Source organism: Chlamydotis macqueenii, chromosome 1 (assembly GCF_036417535.1).
Source record: "Chlamydotis macqueenii isolate bChlMac1 chromosome 1, bChlMac1.mat, whole genome shotgun sequence".
In the NCBI taxonomy this organism is placed as follows: domain Eukaryota; kingdom Metazoa; phylum Chordata; class Aves; order Otidiformes; family Otididae; genus Chlamydotis; species Chlamydotis macqueenii.
In genome coordinates, this window is record NC_141556.1 from 150,530,513 (window position 1) to 150,553,272 (window position 22,760).

Consider the following 22,760-nt stretch of genomic DNA (forward strand, 5'->3'; position numbering starts at 1 on the left):
ACATTGAAATTTCCTAGGCAAAATTGTATCAAGTCTCTTCCTAAGATACTCTAAGATACTGGTTAACTCTTCAGAGGCTGTTACAGCTTTAAGTTACTGAATTTGGATGCAGGGAAGTAAAGTTACAGTGTTTTTCAGGTCCGTGGATGAAGGGGAGAAGCAAATAATATACTACATCATTGCAAAGAGCTTTGCCAAAAACCAGTTCAGTACCTGTGAAGTATCAGAGAGAAGCAACAATAAAAATTTTCATGTCTGTTTGGGTTGGGTGGTGCATAATTGTCCTATGTTGAACAATATATTCCTGAATCTCCTCCATGTCATATTTCACTTTCATTTTAGAAAGATCTGAGTTAACAATGCTTTCTTTCCTTTTAGAAGTATTGACTGATGTTTGGCCCGTTGTGTTCCTATTCTTTGCATAAACCCAAGTATTTCTTTGAAGCAGTTGAGAGCTTGGATAATGCCAGACTGAAAGCCATATAACTATTCAAAAAGCAATCTGTGAGTCAGAACTGGAGCCATATCTGGAACCCTGCTTGATATTTCCAAATCTGAGTCTAGTTGTACAGGTTTTTTGGTAAATAGGGAACAGTCATAGCACTCAGAAAGAATATCTGTGGAGAGAGGCAATATCTGTTATCAATACACCTGACAGGAAAAAATAGACAAGAGGCAAAAAACAGAATCAGGGGCGTAACTAGCAAAGTGCCAAATAAGCAAAGATAGGAAGCAATTTGTCTCAGTTCAGCTTCATTATATGAATCAATCGGGTACTTTGAGATTAAAGGAACAGAAAGGATGTTACTAAGAGGAGCAGTAATAAGGTCTTCAGCTCTGCTGAACACCGGATGGAAGAAATGCACAGGTAATTATCTCCTGAGAAACTGAGATTAGCAAGTTGTATTTGAGGTAAATTGTAATGTGCCATAAAATTAGCATTGTTGTTGGAATCAACAATTTTTGGTGTCCCATAAAATTATTGATTTTAATCCAGGAGTAGTCTTTCCAGTTTCTTTTGAAGGATTCCCTTGAGGATGAGGGCTGAATGGTCAGAGGGAGAATTGCTGTTTTAGGAAACATTATCTTGTTATAATCACATTTTTCTTTCACACACTGATTGTCTGTATGAGTTCACTGTGATACAGAGGGTACATTGGAAGTAGTTTGCATTTGGGGATGGACATGCTGAGGATCCACTGGTTTTCATGGTTCTGCTGTAGAATATATTTCTTTTGAGGGCTGTGGAAATAAATTGCAATTTTTGCATTTATCACTCTGATATAGTCAGATAAACTGGTCCTTGAGAAATTTTTTTCAGATGATAAGTTTAGCAAGGTTGGTTGGCTGCTTGAAGGCTGGGCTGGGAGATAGTGGGAAAAAGTATTTTAAGATATGATCTTCTACCAATTTATGTTTTATGATTTCCCACCTCGATTCCACTCAAGGATACCAAATGTGACATCAAGAGGCAGCTGCTGTAATGAGTCTCTATACACTATTTGGGTTGTTTGTTCCAGGGTGGAATTGTCTTTACCTTGGGAAGAGCCTTGCTGAGTGTACTGGTGAGGTCATCACTGTTAATTCTTTCCTCTGTGCAAATGTGTATATGCCAATATCATAGGTTCCTGTTGGTGTGCAGCAGTCAGATATAGGCACATATCAAGACTTCTCTAAAATCAAGGGACTCTGATTACACTTTTTACTCTTATTTCCTTGTGGTTTAATGGCAAGTGGCAGAAATAATCCTAAGGGTTACGGTTTTCAGCTCAGCAAGAATGGATTTCTTGCTCGTCTTGTATTAATATAGCAAATAAATCCTTAGGTCTATTTTTTTTGACATCTCTAGTTCTCTATTTCAGCCTGTTTCTTGAAAGTCTAGATCCAAACTTCCAAACCTGCAGATGAACCTTGGCATCTACATTCATTTAGGCACCCTGGTAATAGTGTCTTTCTGTCATGCTCCTGCTGACTTAATTAGGAGGTAAAATACGGCCTCCACACCAGTCTTCACTTGTCAGTATGCACCTACCTCAGAGGATCATGTCTGCAACTGGGCTTGTGCTCCACTTCTCTGCTCCTTGACCAGCCTCCTGTCCACTTAGGGAACAGTTTCAAAGCTGTTCTCCTTTGTCAGTTCCTGATGGTAGCTGCTGAAAGACTGAGCAATAGATAGTGCTTAAGTCCACTGTGCAACACGGCTTGAAAAGTGCTCAGGCAGCCAAGTAGGCTTAGAAGTAGAGCACTTGAAAATCAAAGCTGTTTCAGTGCTGTACGGACACAGTACAAAGCAGCAGGAAAGGTGACTCACACAGAGGTAGCACAGACACTACAGGAATAACAAGTCAAGGACTGAATAAAGGCAAGGGAGCATGGCAGAAGTCAAAGAGGTAACGGTGGTCAAGGCGGCATCAGAAAGAGAAGACCATTAGCAGCTGACAGGAGATATAGCAGGGGGCACCGAAGAAGGGGCTCCAGTGAGGAGAGTGGAGGTATAGGATGCTGTGTAAAGCCCATCGGGAGGGGTCCTGAAACAGGAAAGCTGGAATACAGGAGCTGAAATTTATCTAAAGAAGGCAATTGAAGAGAGCAAGGTGTAAAGGAGACTCTTTCTTCTTTTTCTCAAATATTTCCCACTTGAGGCCATTTTTTCTTCTTTTCCAAGAAGGAGGTTTCCTTTCCCAGAAGGAAAATAGTAATTCTCCCCCAAAGTCACTCTATTCCAGTTTAGGAACAGGAGTGTCCCAAAGACGTCAAAGGGACGTAAAACAGAGAGCAAACGGTGAACAGTCTGTTCCCTCTAAGAGTGGGAGGTGGTATCAAGGGTCCTTTGAGCTCTTGCTTCATCATTTGCAAATAATATCTGCATGGATAACCATCTGAGACTCAAGAGAATTCAATCCCAGTTCCTGAATCTTCTGAACATCTGAACGACAGGGATGGAGATCCCAGCTGTGGAATGGAAGTAAACCCCTGTGTTTTGGGGGCTTTTTTAAATGGGGACCCTGCTTTTTCAGTCATGATGAGCACTGCCCAAGTTCAACTGGTAGATTACAGCGGAGAGCTTGTAATTATAGCATGACTACTGCTTTGACCTCAGTCAATTTTTGCTATAATAGTTTCTGCTGGACATAATCAGGGCTGATGCTTAATACCTCTGATAAAACCACTTGTTTGAATGAATTAATGCATTTCTCATTAAATGTGCTCCTCATTACGTTAATCAAATCAAGCAAATCATGCTGAGTGGTTTGACCACTGTAATTAAACTTTCTTTAAAATCCACTCATTTGGCTTTTGATGAGGATTCTGATTAAACTCTTCCAAAATGTCTGGCCCAGTAGCTGCTAAAGAGAAAACAAGAGCTTGCAGTAGCGAGCAAGCCATTAATTCATCACTGAGTTACATTCCTTGCTGTTTTACCTAGACAGAGTATATAGAAATATTTGAAAACTGGCAGTGTAAAATTAAATGTTTCTTACAAGTGTGCTGAGAGAACAAATCTGTTTGCAGCTTTAAATTTAGTAACTTTGTCCCTGGAATATATAGAGGATCTGGATAAGCAAGTCACAACAAATGGGAAGATATAGTGGGCCACTGTTTACTGATGTTAAGATAACAAGAGACACATCTTCAGAAAATTACTATGAACATGGACTAACAGTTTTGCATTGGAAGGCTGAATCAGTAAACATCTGTCTGTTCTCACCAGTGTCACTCACTTTCTCAGATATTGGTCCTTCTGCTCAAAATTGCTGCATTCCTCGAATGATACAGTATGCTTGGCATGATCCCAGCGTAAGGACTACATTACAAAATAGAACAAGCCAAGGCCTGTTTTCTGGCCTTGCAAGTGTCCCTGCCTAACTTGCATCCACACTTCTAAGCTTTCTTCTTTGCCCAAAATAGGGTGACTGCATCCAGACTGCTCATAGAGAACAATATCCTGGTACGTGGTGTGGTCCAAACCGTGCCCATACATTGTCCTGGGAGAGTGCTAGTTGGTGTAAGCCAAACCCACAATGGTTAAAGGATGCGAACCAAGGTTTGATGCTAAATCCTGGCCTTGTTTTATATGCGGTATAGACATGACCAGAGAGACTTCCCTCTCCATTGCTCCTTCTTTCTGCCAGTACCTTCCTCTGTGTCTCTCTAATTTGCAGCCTAGTGCATAGTCCCACCAGGCAATGTCCCTCAGTGCCTGCACGCTTAGTTGCCCACCCTGGCTTTACATAGGATTGGAAACTAGATCAAAGGCTCTTTGAAAATTTGACTTTGTAAACTCTGAGATGCTCTTGACCTTAGTTCACATTACAGCTGTCTGTTTAAGCTATCAGTTGGCAGAATTGAAACTGCATGAAGGATCCAACCCTAACCATTCTGTGATTCTATGATTCTATGATCTCATCCTACACGGTAGTGCAATTCAGTTTTCACTTACTAAGTGTTAATCTCTGCATTGCAACTTCTGATATTAACTTGTCCCTGAGTGAAAAGGGTTTGTTATCACTTCATATCCACTAGTGAAATTTAATTCCTTATCCAGAAAATGGAAGATCAGTCTCAAAAGTGAAGTGTTGAGCACTTGCAAGAACTTTGTAGATATAAAATGATATGATAAAAATAGTGGTCACTCTGGGATAAGCAAAGGAAGCTAAGGACAGAGTTGATGAAAGCACATATTTCAGATATAGATATAGAGTCAATATGACTGACCCTGAATTTTTAGATGAGGAATTCGGTCTTCCTAGTAGATATGAAATGATTTCATGTTCTTCACTTTGTAAGCGGTTCACCTAAGAAAGCCCCCTAAGTTGTACAGCAATACAGTAACAACTAAGTGGCTAAATGAAAGCAGTGTAAGACATAAGAATGGACAAATGGCACAAGAGCAGAAGAGCCTGGTTTGAATTCTTAGAATAAGTGTATCAAAATATAGAAAGCATTAAGAGGAAGCAACATTGGAATAGTAATGTAAAAATTTGCATCAAAAAGATAAAGAATAAGTTCTGTGACACTAATTTGCTTGGGTACTCTGTAAGACATCTGAGTTGATCCTGGAGCCACCAACACCAACATTTCGCTGATTATTTTCAGAGTCAGATTTGACTTTTCAGTTTATAGAATCATAGAATCTTTAAGGTTGGAAGAGGCCTCCAAGATCATCAAGTCCAACCATCAACCTAACACCACCATGTCCACTAAACCATGTCCTGAAGTGCCATGTCTACATGTTCTTTCAACATCTCCAGGGATGGTGACTCCACCATTCCCTGGGCAGCCTGTTCCAGTGCCTGATCACTCTTTCAGTAAATAAGTGTTTCCTAATATCCAATCTAAACCTCCCCTGCTGCAACTAGAGGCCATTTCCCCTCATCCTGTCACTAGTTACTTGGGAGAAGAGACCAACACTTGCCCCGCTACAACCTCCTTTCAGGTAGTTGTAGAGAGCAATAAGTCCTCTCCTCAGCCTTATCTTATCCAGTTCCCTCAGGCACTCTTCGTAAGACTTGTGCTCTAGACCCTTCACCATCTTTGTTGCCCTTCTCTGGACACATTCCAGCAATTCAACGTCCTTGTACTGAGGGGCCCAAAACTGCACACAGTATTCAAGGTGCGGCCTCACCAGTGCCGAGTATGGGAGCACGATCACTTGCCTGCTCCTGCTGGCCACACTGTCCCTGATGTAAGCCAGGATGCTGTTGGCCTTCTTGGCCACCTTGGCCACACTGCTGGCTCATGTTCAGCCAGCTGTGAAACAGCACCCCCAGGTCCTTTTCTGACAGGCAGTTTTCCAGCCACTCTTCCCCAAGCCTGTAGCGTTGCATGGGCTTGTTGTGACCAAAGTGCTGGACCCGGCACTTGGCCTTGTTGAACCTCATACACTTCTCCTTGGCTCATTGATCCAGCCTGTCCAGATCCCTCTGCAGAGCCTTCCTACCCTTGAGCAGCTTGACACTCCAACTCAATCTGGTGTCATCTGCAAACTTACTGAGGGAGCACTTGATCCCTTTGTCCAGATCATTGATAAAGATATTAAACAAGACTGGCCCCAAAACTGAGCCCTGGGGAACACCCCTTGTGACCAGCTACCAACTGGATGTAACTCCGTTCACCACAACTCTCTGGGCTTGGCTGTCCAGCCAGTTTTTTACCCAGCAAAGAGTACACCCATCTAAGCCATGAGCCACCAGCTTCTCTATGAGAATACCGTAGGAGATGGTGTCAAAGGCCTGGTTGATAACATCCACAGCCTTTCCCTCACCTGGGTCACCTGGTTGTAGAAGGAGATTAGGTTGGTCAAGCAGGATCTGCCTTTCATGAACTCATGCTGTCTGGGCCTGATCTTCTGGTTGTCCTGCAAGTGCCAGGTGAGCGCACTCAAGATGAAGCACTCCATACTCTTCCCCAATACTGACATCAGGTTTACAGGCCTGTAGTTCCCCGGATCCTCCTTCTGGCCCTTCTTGTAGATAGGCATCACATTGGTAAGCCTCCAGGCATCTGGGACTTCCCCTGTTAACGAGAACTGCTGATAGATGGTGGAGAGTGGTTTGGCAAGCTCCTCTGCCGGCTCCCTCAATACTCTTGAGTGGATCCCATCTGGCCCCATAGACTTGTGCATGTCCAGGTCAATAACTGCTTCCTCCTGGATTATGGGGGGTTTATTCAGCTCTCCATCCCTGTCTTCCAGCTCAGAGGGCTGAACACCTTGGGGATAACTGGTCTTACTGTTAAAGACTCAGGCAAAGAAGGCATTTTTCTCATCACTGGTGGCCATGTTACCCCTCACGTCCAATAAAGGATGGAGATCCTCCTTGACTCTCTTTTGTTGTTAATGTATTTGTAAAAACATTTTTGTTATCTCTTACAACAGTGGCCAGATTGAGTTCTAGCTGGGCTTTTGCCTTTCAAATTTTCTCTCTGCATGACCTAACAAGATTTCTGTACTCTTCTCAAGTTGCCTGCCCCTTCTTCCAAAAGTGGTAAACTCTCCTTTTTTTCCTGAGTCCCAGCAAAAGCTCCCTGTTCAGCCAGGCCAGCCATCTTGCCTGCCGGTTCATCTTACGGCACACGAGGATAGCCTGCTTCTGCGCCTTTAAGACTTCCCTCTTGAAGAATGTCCAGCCTTCCTGGACCCCTTTACCCTTCATGACTGTCTCCCAAGGGATTTCTCAACCAGCGTCCTGAGCTGGCCAAAGTCTGCCCTCCAGAATTCCATGGTAGTGGTTTTGCTGACTCCCCTCCTTACTTCACCAAGAATCGAGAACTCTATCGTTTCGTGATCGCTAAGCCCAAGACGGCCTCCGATCACCACATTAACGTGTGTTTCCAGATTGTTCCTCAGTAAGGATGCTTTAATCTGGAATGTTTTAGTTCAGTTCCCTCAAGATTTGTGCACAGAATGCATACTGTTAATCCATTTCCTCTCAACAAAGGCGAGGGGGTTGTCTTCATCACAAATGAGCCACTGCTTCCCATGCTCCAGAAAGCAAATCTTGGCTCTGTGACCAGCAAGTGATTCACCAGAAACTTGGCCAGGGAGTGGTAGCCTCTTTTTCTGGTCATGTGAATTCAGGCCACAAAGTTCTGTTTTAGGGCAGAGAACATGTGCTTAAAATCTCTCCAGCACCTTCTCCTTCATCGTTAAGAGTTCAGTCTGAAAGGACAAAAACCTGGCAACTCACTGGTGAGTATTTTAAGGTTGGCAAATAACCCAGCCAAAAGCATGAGTCCCAGCTGTCAAAACATAGAAAACTTCAGCTTTACAATAAAACAGATCTCTGTTATTTCTGACTGGCTAGAATTCTTTTGCTTAGATCAAGGGCAATAAGCCATTGATCAAACTTTCTTTTTCTTCTTCGCATTTTTGATGTTAGGAAATGCTTTCAAACTCCCCACAGATATTTCAAGCGTTGACTTCACTGCCAAGCAGTCTCCGAAAGCTATTCCTCTTCTCTCTCCTCTCCCCCTGTCTCTGCTTATCTGCCTTATAGTGCTGTCACAGGATTTCTCAAGTGTCTGCAGTGGATTTCTCTAACATCATTCCGAGGGGTTCTGTGCTGCATTCTGTTGCCCTAAGGGGAAGTGGATCCAGGGGAAGAGAAGATGGAGAGTGCTTTAGCTTCAAGAGGAAATTCAATTTATCTACTAACTGGAGACTAAGCTGTTTGGATGCCAAGACACAGCGTTCTTCTGGCACCTGTAGAGACCTAATTTTGTAACACAGGACTCACAGGATTTTACTAAATCCTTAGTGCTTCTTGGGGAAGAAAGTAGAACTGACAAAAGAAAGAGCATGCAAGGGAGCACTGGAAGCAGAAGGCTGGAGGTGGGTGTGTGCGCGAGTGCATGCGCGTGTCTGCGTGTGAGCATCCCAGCACTGGCGTTCCCATGGCGTTCCCCTGCCTGCAGAAGGAATCATGCTGGACCAGATGGCTGAATGGGACAGGCTGTGGGAGGGGATGGCAAGCATCTCCTTGGATTAGTCGACTGAAATGTAAGCACTCTTACGGTATTGATGGGAGACATTGACACGTTCCAGCTGTTGAGGGATCATCGGGGCCAATCCCCACCCTAGACTGCACAACTCTGCAGCTGAGCATCCCATCACAGCTTCTGCCCTCTCCTTGCCCTGTTCCTGAAGAATGTGGTTTGATCCCTCATTCCCTTGTAACATCAAGCTCCCAATTCCCATGCACAGATTTGAAAAAAAAAAAAAAAAAAACGGAGTGCAAATGCCGTGCCTGTCCCTGTCCTCCACTTTCTGCCTTGGAGCAAACAGAGCTGGCATGGAGCTCCACTGCCCCACCACTCCCGGGAACGAAGACATGCAGGATGAAACCATTCAAGCAGAAAAACACAGTAAGAAGCTGGATGACTTAAAAACAGTAAAACAGCTTGCAACGTGCCAGAGTTGGTGGCATCTTGGCCTCCCACATGCCCAGGACTCATTTGCTTTCCTCAGTGGTTTTCCAACTATGAATTGACAAGCCACTAAGTCTTAAACCACCAAGAGGCAACAGAGATTATTCACTGGAATATGAGCATATCAAGTGCCAGTGCAGTTGTTTTATGGAGTTTGAACTTTACTGTGAAAATTGGCTATAATCAACTTTTCAGTGCCCATGTTTCTTTTTTTGGTCACACAAGTATTGGTATTTTAACTTGTTTTTCTCTATAGTTATGCATAGTAGGTGGGTTCAAATATCTGGTGTTAATGCAGAAATTTTTCAGTAAGGTCTGTTAGAAGAACTACATATACTAAATAAAATTGCAGTTTCTGACAAAATGTACTGTAGGAACCGCACATTATAACAGACAACGGATATGTGCGGCATGTTTCTGTTTTTGTCATGTAACTCAAGGGCATAACCAAGTTATAGCAAAGGGATATTTATCTTATTTTGTACAATTTTGATTATTTTTTATTTTGCAGTAGCAGCAGAAAGATTCACGAGCCCTCAGCATTTCTTTTGCCAAATGGTAAAGCCACTTTAAAGTCAGTCTGAGTTGTTATTTTTTTGACTGAATGTCTCAAGCATCTAGTAATTCCCTTCAGACCAAGTCAAGACATGGAGTCAGTGCTGGTCTCTGAAGGACTGAAAAAAAAAATGCTCTTGTTATGCCCTCTGGAGAAAAGCTCAATCTCAGGAATTCAGAAAATACACCATGCGAAAGTTGCTTTTTAGACACTAAGTCTGCAGGCTGCCTGTAATCAATTAATGTAGGGTGTCAAGCAGTCAATTTTTTAAAAAACAAGAAAGACAGAACTCAACCTGTTGCTTTGCTTTTTTGTGTACATTTCGTTAGGTTCATATTCATTTATATGTTTCTGTAAGTTAAGACTACAGAAGCTAAAATATTAACCTTCACTCACAGCTCACTGGATTCAGCTAGCAGCAGACTGGCATTGGGCTTCAGCACCAGATGCCCCAGGGAGAGAAGAAATAATTTCATGTGAGTCCATGGCCAGCTTATTTTGCAATAAAGTAGATTTCCTGTATTGTAGTTTCTAGTCCAAATTCATGATCAGTTCAGAACTGGTATATTTTAAAATGGAACTAGCTGGCTTTTTTGATGACTTTGGAGATCACTATTCCCTCCTGTACAACATCATGTTATTCTTCATATCTTAAGTTTTGAGACAGAAAAGGGGGGAGGTCAGGCAGGCAGATCCTATCAACACGATGGTGCCCTCTGTGGCAAGGGAAATGCATAAGCTTGGCTTTGATCAGGACATAAAAGAAAGAACTGATTTTCCAACTTTTTAAATTTTTCTGGACAGATTTTATATCTAAGCCAGATACTCCTGGTTGACAGGCCTAGATGCAACCTGGCCAAGAGATACAACTGGCCAGCAGAGAAAGTGGCACAGAGAAGGCAGGAGTGATGGTGGCCCCACAGGCCTGGGATGGGTTTCCATTCATCAGCTGTGAGAAAGTCAGATGTATACCGACTACCCACCACAGATATCTGTCTAACTTTTCTTAAAATCATTCAATTAATATCATTCCACAACTTCCCTGAGCCATCTATTTCTGTCCTTTCATACTTCTAGGGCCAGAAAATTCCCTGTTATTCCTCCCAAATCTTTTCTGGTTACAAATGCATCTTGCTTCTTCATGTCCTGCTCCAGGTAAACAGCTAATCAGCTTTCTTCTGACAGCCTTCCATGTATTAGAGAACTAATAACATGTTCAGTCCTCGAGAATTCTCTTCATTCAACCTCAATGAGCCCAGTTCCTAGCCCTTCTTCACAGGTAATGCTTTCTAGGCCTCTGATTACGCTTTCGGCTCTCCTCTGGGCAGTCTTCAGTTTGCTGGGGTCTTAAAGAGCTGAGACCTTGTTAATGCCAATTAGATGAAAGAAGCACTTTCCATGGCTTACACGTTTGTTAATAAGTTTCCAGATGATGGTCGCCTTTTTCACAGCAGCATCTTGATTCATGCCCAGTTTGTGATCCCTTTTTGCACAGCTACTGACTGGGCAGTCACTCCTCATTTTGCATCTGTGCATTTGATTTCTCCTTTGTAACGGTAGCATGTCATGCTTGTCTTTGCAAATTTCACCATGGTGATTTGGGATCATTTCTCCAGTTTAGGAAAATTGTTCTGAATTCTTACTCTGTTTGTCCTTATGCTGTGGGTTAACTCCGGCAGGCAGCTTAGCCTCTCACAGCAACTCATTCACACCCCACCAGAGTGGGAAGGGGGAGACAATCATCAAGGTAAAAGTGAGAAAAATCATGGATTGAGAAAAACACACTTTGATAGGTAAAGCAAAGCCGCGCATGCAAGCAAAGCAAAACAAGGAATTCATTCACTACTTCCCGTCAGTAGGCAGGTGCTCAGTCATCTCCAGGAAAGCAGGGCTTCATCACGTGTAATGGTTACTCAAGAAGACAAACGCCATCACTCCAAATGTCCCCCTTTCCTCCTTCTTCCCCCATCTTTTATAGCTGAGCACAACATCATATGGTGTGGGATATCCCTCTAATCAGTTGGGGTCAGCTGTCCCAGCTGTGTCCCTTCTCAACTTCTTGTGCTCCCCCAGCCTGCTCACTGGTGGGGCAGTATGAGAAGCAGAAAAGGCCTTGACGTTGTGCAAGCACTGCTCAGCAATAATCGAAACAGGATGTGTTGGTCACAAATCCAAAACATAGCACCATACGAGCTATTACAAAAAAAAATTAACTCTATCCATGCTACAGCCAGTACACCTTCCAATTGCTTGCGAACTTAATCAGCTCAGTACCACTGCTGGTTTTAGAAGTGCACTCTCTAGCTCATCTACCAAGTAATTAATGAAAAGATTGACTAGCGCTGGGACTGAGACAAGCCCTGTTGGTACCTACTTGAAATGTCCTCTTGATTTGACAGAAAATCATTAACTGAAAAACATTGCAAAGCAACTGGTAGCATCTGGTTAGCTGCAATTTGAGTTCTTGCATGTATCCTGCTACAATAAAAAGAGGGAGAGTGCAAGACTGGAGGGGACTCCTCAGATACACACATTGCTGTCCTAGCAGGAAGAAGTTCAAAAAACAAACTTCTGCAAGATATTCAACATATTGCCTGATCTGCTGTGGTAAGATTGTCAGATTAGCAAAGTAATTGTAGTACAGGAGCTTGAGTAGAAGTCATGATTGCTTAACTGATGGACTACTAATTCTGTTATCTAGATAGGCAGAGACATTACAATCAACCATGATCAGATTGAAGATGAGACAATTCTAAGTCAGTGTTTACCCATACTGTTTTGCTAAAATGGAAATAAGAAAGGCCATCAGTCTGTACAGACAATCAGTCGATCAGCCACTGTGATCAAGGAGAAATCTTCTTGCACTGTTACCTAAATTGTGTAAAGGGTTTTTCATCTTCATCTATGGTAGGTGGGCTCAGAGATGGACCATTATGACAGACCTGGCATTTCTGCTCCAGTGCAGTAATGATTTTATCTCTATATAGTTTCCATCATTTTCAGATGTGAGGTGTATGTGATTAGCATCTTCACAGAGGCATTTTGAGCTTGTGTGTTAAATTTTTTTGCTGTTAATTGGCAGGGTCAATTTATTTCAGGTCACACTGGCCTCTTCTGCATCAGTCAACTAGCTGGCAGAGTAAAGAGGAATATGCTGTATATGTGTTGTCATTGCTAATTATTTCTGCAGTAGTCACATGTGAAAACACCAACCAGATGTCACTGCCTCATAGCATGGCACGCTCCAGACAAGCAACAAATTCACGTCCAGAGAGCTTTTGAGATAACAGATGTGACTATGTATGTAACCCATGTGAGATGCCACTCACTGGCTGCACCACTGAAGTTATCCTACTACCAGCTTTGGCATAAAGCATGCCTTCGGAGATCTTGGGTTACCCAAAGCAGATTAAGCCTGACATTTGAGTTAACGTGTCTTACAGTTGGGTTAGGATGAGGAAAAGGGGAACATTGGCTTAGGTGGCACGCATGACAAGTGGTAGTTAGTTAAATCAGTGCAACTCAATTGCATTTAATTATATGCTCATACCTGCAGGTCATGTGTCAGGGAAAAATATGTGGATAAAACAGACAAAGGAAGGGAAGATAGAACAGAGGGATAGGATTGTAGTTCAAAAGGATAAAAAGCCACAATGCTATTGCTTCCCCTTCCCTATTTACCTGGTTGTTCCCTTTGGTTAGCTCTATTTTTCATTGATAATCCTTCTTTCTCAGCTCTTTAGTTTAAGAAAGGGGAACTTTATACTCCTAAAGACTTGACTTTAGTATAAGGGTATTGGGAGATTTTTTAGTAAATGGTCTTTGATAGCTCAATTTTTATTTTTTAAGTAATAAAAAGACAAAACTGGGGAAAAAAAATATTAAATCCAATTTTTGCTGAAGAAAGAGTCCTGTTATTACAAATACTGTCAGGGCTTGAGTAGCTTCTAACAAGCCTTTTGCTATTACAAAGCTTGCTAGTAATTACAACCCAAGTGTTGTGACATTTGGAAAGCTGCAGTGCCTTGGTCACTTTATCAAATAAATTGTCATCTACATGCCTGGGCATTCCTCTGACACTGACAGCCACTTACTTTGCAATCCTTTAAAACGATTCTGAGATTCCTTCTTTGTTTTTAAAGAGCATACGCCATCAGTTGGTCCCTATAAGAGAAAAGGACTTCAGCCACCTCAGTGTGTCCCAGGAGTAATTTACAGAGCATTGCCTGGAAACGTAGTCGGACTGAAAATGCCTGTAGCACAGCTGACAGGGGAGGTCGCAGAAACCTCTGCTTTGCCTGCACCGTAATAACTGATGGCACTTCAGTGCGCTGGACAACAGCTCTGTCCCTGTGCAGTGCTGTTGGGTGCAGCCAGGGCTACGATGCCCATGGATACAGAACGTCTGGGACTCTGCAGTCCCACGGATGCTGGGAGGCTGAGCTTCCCCTCACTCTCAGAAAAGAAGCCATTGGCTTGAAAGGGTTGGTATTTCTCTTCTTGATGCTTGCCTTGTTTGAGACACACTCTCATGAGGGCAGGAGGGTGCAGGGGTGAAACCTGCTTTTTTTTTTTTAATGCATGAAATACATTAAGAATCATTTTTTGGATGCTCAAATTTGATGTTGTGGAAGCTGCCAAAACTGGAGGGCAACCTTCAGAGACAGCAAAATTTTCACGCTTGCAGCTTTCATGTTGTGAAGGACCTGCTTCTACAATGTCAGACCATCTGAGAACCATCAGGGCTCCTCTTATTCCACTCCCTCACCCAATCCAGGTTTCCCCAGCAGCAGTGCGAAGCCCAGCTAATTTTCAGAAATATGTTGCCTGAGCAAGAGGAGCTTCTGCTTTTGTCACCTCTAGGCCATAGTCCATGCAGGTGTGATGTGTTCTGTCAGTCTCAGTTGACTCCTCAGTCTCTAGCTAAATGCATCTTTTATGAACTGATGAGTTGTTTGGAGGAATTATTTCACTGTAATGTGTTCCAATCTCTAGCACACACAAATCCTGACAATTTTTTCATTGTCTACAGACAGTCCTTTTTCTCTTGCATGGGGAATTGATTTTGAGAGAAGAATGTACCTCCTGTGGTGCCTGAATTTTCCACAAGCAATCTTCCCTCTGAGTGCAGAGCAGCCCAATACCATTTAGTTTGTTGGAAGTGCTGAAATTACAGCCTGAGGTGGCACAGCTGCTGGAATGATATCAACCAAGCGGGAATAGATACATCAGCGACAAGATAACCTCCACTAATCCAAACCTTTTACCCACTTGTTTCTACTTTCCATAAAAATACAAGTCTCGCTAGCCATTTAATAAGATTACAAAACAAGACCAAGCAATTTTAACTGTTTGCTTCTGAAATGAAATCCATCCCTTGTGAATGGGGAGAGCCAGAGCTAATGACCTGTGAGATTAGAGTTTGTCAAAGCACATCCTGACTTGTGTCATTGATTCTCTTTTATTCAGGTATTCAATCAGTGAGCTTGCTCTGGCTTTCTGCAAAATGTGAGTGTTGCTCCCGGTGCTCCCCAGGACCAATAAATCTTTTTCACTTCCTTATGAGAGACAAGGAACAGCAAACTAAACAGTCAGTCTAAATCATCTTATTTAAAAACATTAATTCTAAGCAGTTTGTCTAATAGTTAATGTATTTATACATCTTTTTGCCATTTCAGAATCCTGTGCTGTCAGGGAAGCTGTGGTAGATTCTCCTCTAGTTTGAATAAACGAACCTAGAAGTTTCAGAAGGATGCTCATACTCTGTCCAGCTGTTTTGCTTAAATTCTCTGAAAAGTTCAGTTAGTCTACCACAGTTGCCTAAATCATGTAGTCATACTTAAATCATGTAGTCATACTTAAAACAAAGGTTTAACATTTGCTGGGCTTCAGTTTAGGGTAGGTCTTTGTAGCTTTATGTGGGACACCCCCCTGGTATCTCCAAGGAAGCCCTTGGTGTGTACAAAGACAATGCAATGCCAGCTTAGGAAGCAAAGCGGTCTCCTGGAAGCAACAGGGCCTTGTTAGCCCCATCACCAGTACTTTTGTGGCTCCGTGGTACAGAGTGAGCACTGCAGCCCTAGATCCAGGATGTTTTGCACAGCAGAGATGGAGCTGAGGAATCCAAATAGCAGTTGCAGGGCTGTGAAAGTGCTCTGGGGTTGCAGTTCCCAACCCTTTGTGTCTCTTCCTTGGCTGACACTGCATCCTGCTGGCTGCCTTTTGCCCTCTCTCAGACCCCTGCAGCTGAGGAAGTCTCTAAACAGCTGATATCCCAAAGCTGGGAGGGCACAGGGGATGGCTTGTTCCTGACTTTGTCCTGTTTCCTATGCTCTTGCCCAAATTGCTAACTTTTTTAATCATAACAATCATTCTCACTCTTTTTATGATCTCTGTAGCAACTTGGAGTCACCCTGTGTATTCTGTAAATGCTGTTTAATTTATCTGTTGGGACTTCCTGAAGCAGAGGTTGGATCCATACCATTATTTTAACAGCCCTTGCTAGATCTGTTCTCCATTAATTTGTGCAATCCCCTTTGAACCTGTTCATACATGTGGCGTCCACAATACTGTGTGCAGTAAGTCTCCAGTTAATTATGTGTTGTGTGAAAAAGTGCTTCCTATTTCTCAGTTTTGACCATTTGCCTGAATCTCACTAGGTTCCCCCTTACTCCTGTATTGTGGGAAACAACCGATCTGTTCCCAAGTTACCTCTTCCTTGCAGGCAGGGATTTTGTAGGCCGCTATCATGTTTCCTGGCAGTTGTCTGCTTTCCAAGCAGGCATCTTCAGTGTACAGAGGTTGTTCCGCACCTCTCATGGTCCTCGCTGCTCTTCTCTGTGTTGTTCATAGTTCTGCAATGTCCTATTCCAGTTGCAGTGGCCAGAACAGGGCACAGCGTTCAGGAAGCCTTCCAGTGGGGCTTGCCACGGCACTGTTTTCTACAATGGTTTTTACCTCTTTCTCTAGACCTTTCCTAACAATTCCCAATCTTCTTCTTAGCCTTTTTGACGCTGCTGAGCAGCAGGTTTTAGGAGATACTCCCTTTCTGTGTGAAAATAGGCAGTCTAGAGTCAATAGTAGCATGGGAATACTTGAGATTTGTATTCCCAGAGCACACGCTGCATTTGCTTTTTGGACAGTTTCACAATGGGCATTAACTTTTGCTGAGTATGGAGGTTCATTACCTTTAAGGCTCTTGCTTTGTAGTAGAATTCTTAATTCCCATTTAATGTGGGGGTAGAATTAAGTGCCTAGAAAATGGGATTCACAAAATCTGACAAGCAGAACAGATGCCTAAGCCAGCAGGAGATACCGGTATGAGAAGAGTTGCTTGGATCTTGTTTTTTCACTCTGATGAAGTTACCTGCTCCCACTTGTGACTCATGGCAAGCACCCAGCTCTGCAGGGTGCCAAGGTTTCCTTCCACAAATAAAGGATGAGGATTTCTTATACAACTGAGCAGGAACTCTTGTTCATGCTTGGGCATCCCACACTTGAAGCACTTGCATGAAACTCCTTGATTGAGTTTGCTCCCAAAATGAGATGGGAGCCCATATTCCTCAGGAGAAGTATGTATGCTTTACACTTCTCTATAGAGACTGTGCGGGGGGCAGGAGAGTGGAGCAGAGAAGGGGACATCTCAGTGCGTTGTGCTGAAGTTCCCTTACTTGTAGGATAATCAAACATCCAGTGGATTGCTGAGTGAAGAAAGGAGCTGAAAGTCAAATGTGTACACAAAGAGGCTGCTTACATTTCAAAGGAAGTGATGGACTAAAATCAGGACTGAAACATATCTGTCTGAGCTTAGTTTTAGAGATAGTGGCTGCTTGGAAATAAGTGGAAATGTTGCCATGGACTCAATGAGAACCATAATTTCATCACTTTCTTTGATGTTATCCTTGCATTTCACTTTATTGGTACACAATTTTGAGTTACTTCATCACAGCAGTAGTTTTTGATTCCCTGGTGCTCTGTTTCAGTCGTTCCCACTAAAAAAATATCACTGAAAACTGGTATTGGAGCATGGAGTAAGTTGTGTATCTTAACAACTTTCCATCCTTTTCATAACCATCACCTATTCCCTCCATACCAGAACAGGAGAAGAAATGAAATACAAAACTATCCATCCATCCATCAGCTCCTCCCTCCATTGAACACAGAAAAAAAGGCAATTGCAGTGTAGCAGATCATCTGTCCGTCATTCACCATTAATCGTGCTAGTGTCCCTTTTACCTCCTGCCTGTTACGAATTCAGCAGCCTCCAGGAAGCTCACTGATAGCTGAGATTTTCTGCTTCCTCTTCAGGATTTTTTTTTTTCCCCCTTTGAGCTAGCCTTTAACTTTATTCCAGTGTTTGAAAGATCTAATATTCCATCTAAATTGAATATTCAAATATATTTTTAGATTCCCTCCTTATCGCTTTCAGTAGTCTCTGGAGCCTTGCATCCGCCCCAGTTCAACAAAAGCACATGATGAAGTGCCAGTGTGCTTTGCTGTGTTGGGACCTGAACGCTAATTTCTTCTCAGTTTTGTTTCCAAAACATTTAAAATTCCCAATCAGTTCTAGCTCCAAGACATTTTACTTATGTTCTCCTGGCTTTAATACTAGTTATCTTCAAATTAGTGACCATAAGTCCAACATGTTTGTGCATATACGTATGCATTTTACTATCACTGGGATTTAAAAGCTAATGGTATTATGATTCTAAAATCCTTTTTGTTAGTTGGCCTGTGACTTGTATACTGAGATTATAATAATAGACTTCTGGCCAGAAGCAGTTGTCTCCATTAAAAACTAAATATCTGGCAAGGATTTTCATACATTATATGATACAAAACTGGACTTTTCCTAAGATTAGAAGTAATTTTTTAGTAAATAATTACTGTTGTCTTGTTCAGTATGCCTCATGAGAAGTAGTGACAAACTGCAAATGATAAATACATGTCCAAAGACATCCTAGACCTGAAGCTTTCTGTTGAGATGATGCTGGTTTGGTTTTTTTGCTTTTTAAATAATTATCAAAATCTCAAGTAAAATAATTTTTCAGATTTTAAAATTCAAATAGCTTTTTTCCTAAAATATGTAATTCCGAATACCACCTACTCCTTCAATGCAAGCATCAGTCACCTGTAGCCAAGTTGGAATCATAATGAAAATGCACTGTTCTCCAAACACTAACTTAAACTTACTGAAACAAGTACTGACCTAGCTAAACAAGCAGTAAAAGTGGTGGCTTGGGGGTACTGACTGATAGATTAGTTCCTCATTTGTTCTGCAGGGCTCAGGGCAGCATTGAAACAGGTTTGTCTATATTTTCTTCATTTTTAAATGAAACCTTTTTTCTCCCTCTGGCTCTCTTATCTATTGATGCAACTGGTGTTGCATGAGAAATTACCTCATTTCAATGGCTGGAGCTGGTTTTTCCATCAGCTGCAGCAAGGTTTCCTCATTTATTTAATGAGCCTGGCTAGGCAGAAAATTAAGTACTAGGAGCTGCAGATAAAGAAAACTAAAACAGAATTTTCTGTTTATTAGGGTGGGTTTTTTTTTTTTAAAAAAAGAGAGAAGATCAGTATTAATATAGCCAGTACATATAATTGGTATTTAGATTATGGCATGATTATTACTTTGCAGACAGGGGACTCCGTTATCACTCAGTCATCAACGAAGTAGCTGCATTCTGTGCTCATCTCATCTCTGAAGGTGAAAGAAGAGCTAGTTATTATCTTCAAGTGGGGTTATTAATGAGGGGAAAAATCATCCCCAATTACTGTGAAGCAAAATATTTCAACATTTACATATCTGAGACTTCAATTTTGATTTAGTCCTTCATCAGTTCTTAAGCTCAGACTGTATTCACTTTTCCAAACATTCCCACAGCAACATATCGAGGGGAGCTTGCACCTGTCCAAGTGCTGTCTTCCCCAGGTGTGTGCTTCAGGGTCACAGAAATGCTGCCCACCCCATCCTTGTGCTGCCAGAGACTGATTTCCGCTGAGATTATTCATGCTACACAGTAGGAACGGAGTCTCAAGCATAGGCTTCGCTAGAGAAGTAAGAAATTCTGACCTGCCTATACTGTCTGTGTTCACAGTCCTTTTTTTCTTAACTAGAAACAGCCTGGGATTTATTTAAAAGAGCTAATTTCACTCTTTTGCTTTTTTTTTTTTTTTTAATGTGAAATTAAGTTTGGAAGATTTGACTCTGAACCTCCTAGAATAAAACCTGAGTAACACAAAGGTGATGATTTAAATTCAGTTAAACGTGTGAGCAGTAACCAGGAGGTGAGAGAAGGGCTGTCCATACTGTGAATCCATCCATCAACACAGATGCAAAGGTCTGACCTTGGCAGGTCCAGGAAGGTGTAGACATCAAACACAGTTTGCAGTCAATTGGAAATGTAGCTACTAGACAAAGAAAACTCCATAATCACACAGCTGTTTCAGTAGATTACAGATTTCCTAGAAAACAATAAAACAGCCATCTGTGAACGGAAAAAGTAAAACATCTTTTTTTTTTTTTCATTCAGAAACTGAATTCCTGAAAGTAATCAGATATGTCCTCTGTAAACTTCTCTCTTTTCAAAACTCATGGACTCTGTAACCAATCGGTGGAGATTTCTCTATAGCATTTATGCCCATTGATGCTTCATTGATTTACAGTGAAACTGCTGAAGAAAGGACTGTCTTGGACAGCCATATAAATATTAAATTAATTTCTTGTGAAGGATGGCTGCTATTGCACTAAATATTAAATGAATTCATAATACTTGGACATGTGCAATAAATCATTACTGGGACTGCAAACTACCATCCCATTCCAAATCTTTTTTATTATTATTATTATTAAAGCAGTGGAAAAGCACTGGTTGCTTTCAAAGTACTGTACAGCTTTGTAACACTGGAGTCATTAACAAATTCCCAGGGCACAAGGAGGAGTTTTAACTGAGTCCCATTTTACAGATGGGGGGAGGAGGGATGAAGGGGTTTAGGTTGAACTGCTGATCGCAGGAGATCCGAACTCAACATGTTTCTCCTGAGAGACATCACAGTAAATTATCAGCTCCTGACAGTCCTTGTTTTGCTTGAAGTGCTCCGAGTGGCATCGGCAGAGGATCTGGCAGTGTGATACCAGAAGGCTGAGAGCGTTTGCCAGGCTCAAAGGGAGAAAGAGCTGGATGTAATGTCTTATCTCCAGGCTCCCGAAGTGGTTAGTATCCGTTCACCTCTCAATATCTTGCCCAAGGCCACAATGGGAAGGATGGGACCCCTCAGCTTTTGACTAGCAGGACTAGGCTTAGCAATTGAAGTCATCTTCTCTCTAGAAAACACAGATCTCGGTCTCAAAATTTTAGTAAAATGCTCAGTGGACTAAGAAGGGCTAAAAATCAATTCATTATTTTTCCTTTTGTTAAAGTAGAACAAAGGGTATATCAGCAAGTTCATTATAGCTCTCTGTAATCTGAGGGATAGTTGCGTGAGTGTAGAAATTTATGCCAGGGCTAACCGTGTAGAGTGGAAGCCGTTCTCGTAAACAAAATCGAATGACTGTCAGACTCATCTGCTTTTTAATGTGCAGATGGATGTGAATATATGCATCTCCTTCTTTCCAAAGATTTTTGTTTCTGTGCCTTAAACAGTCTAAGTCACACAAGGTTTTTCTAATGAAAATTTGCCAAGGTATTTAAATTAGAAGCAAAAATTAGAAAAGCTGCTACCACATAAGAATATTAATTGTTCATTATACAGGGCTTCAGTTCACATAGTTACTTTGCATGTGCAAAGCTGCCAATTAAAGAGGCTCAAAGTGCTCGCTGCTGCACAATGGCCGTTTCTCCGGAGCCCCATAATGGCTATTGTATTCTGTCACTGACCTCTAGACACCTTCAAATGCATATTGACACAGTATGCTGGGACCATTCGAGCTATTGTTTCAGTGCACCACAGGGAAAGGAGAGTTTTGCAATTTCGTGAAGAGCTTTAAATTTTGATGTAATGATGACAGCGGCGATATGTCTTAATTAGAGAGTGAGAGAAACACCAAAATATTTTTCTGGTGCTTCAGGTGAATTCCAGCATGCGCACCTACCACAATTCCCACAATGGTCCCTTCCCATCGGGGAAAGAAGAGGTTCATCAAGGGCGTTTGGTCTGCTTTGCTATTGTTTCCAGGGGAATTTATTTAGTATTTTTGACCTGATGGTGCCATATGGCCAGCCTCCCTTAGCTTCCATGGGTTCTGCCTGGGTGAACATCTTGGCAGGATGGATCCTTTCATCCTGTGAGTGACAAATGCCCTTTTAAACAGAGCGCGTAGTTGGAACCAGTGGTATGCAGGAGACTGGGATCTGGAAGCGTAGTTCAGACTCTACCATTCAAAAATCACTGGAGGTTATCTCTGTTATAACAACTATGCTTCATTTTAGTTCTTCTGTGACTTAAAATCGAAGGTATTTCTGTTTTATTACCAGTCTGTGACAGCTAAAGGGTGCAAAAAAGAATTTTGGGAGCAGAGATACCAGGTACTTCAAGTACATTTACTGTAGTAAATCCAAGCATCTTTTAAAAGCTTGTATTTATTTTATTGTAGCTCTCTTATTCTTTAGAGCTGCTTTGAGAAATTACTTCAGCAGTCAGCACATAAAAGAGCATAATTTTAAACCTTGCCTGGGACATTTTGTCTACAGAGAATAAATAAATTACTGGCTTGTATTTCCAAAGAGTGTTCCTGCTTAAAGATAGAGAGATAGTTTCTGTTCCACAAGAACTGCAGTTGCTGAGTTAATCTTTATCCCCTGGGATCCTCTTATAAAACAAATTATCAAATATAGATAAACTTCACAGCCCTGAGTTGCTGAAGACAGTCTTGGATAATGGCTTGCACTTCTGACAGAAGAGGAAGAAACCTCACAGACCTTTTGCAAAACTTCTTGTGTCATTAAAAAAAATGGAAAATTTGCTGCACAACATTGCTGGTTGCAACTCTAGACTAGTGCTGTGTAGCATGTACCGGAGGATGGCCAGTTTCTGCACACAATCATAGAATCATAGAATGGTTTGTGTTGGAAGGGATCTTCAAAAGTCACCTAGTCCAAGCCCCTGCAAGGAGCAGGGACATCTCCAACCAGATCAGGTTGCTCAGAGCCTCATCCAACCTGGCCTTGAATGTTTCCAGGGATGGGGCATCCACCACCTCTCTGGGCAACCTGTTCCAGTGTTCCACGACTCTCATTGTAAAAAAAAATCCCTCTACTCAAAAAACTTTCTAACTGAA

The 22,760-nt window shown here is 42.0% G+C and overlaps 1 protein-coding gene across 1 annotated transcript in view; it reads left to right on the forward strand.

The window, feature by feature from the left end:
* Positions 1-22,760, forward strand: part of SH3RF3 (SH3 domain containing ring finger 3) — a 256,622-nt gene that overhangs the window by 218,295 nt on the left and 15,567 nt on the right. The window lies entirely within an intron of this gene.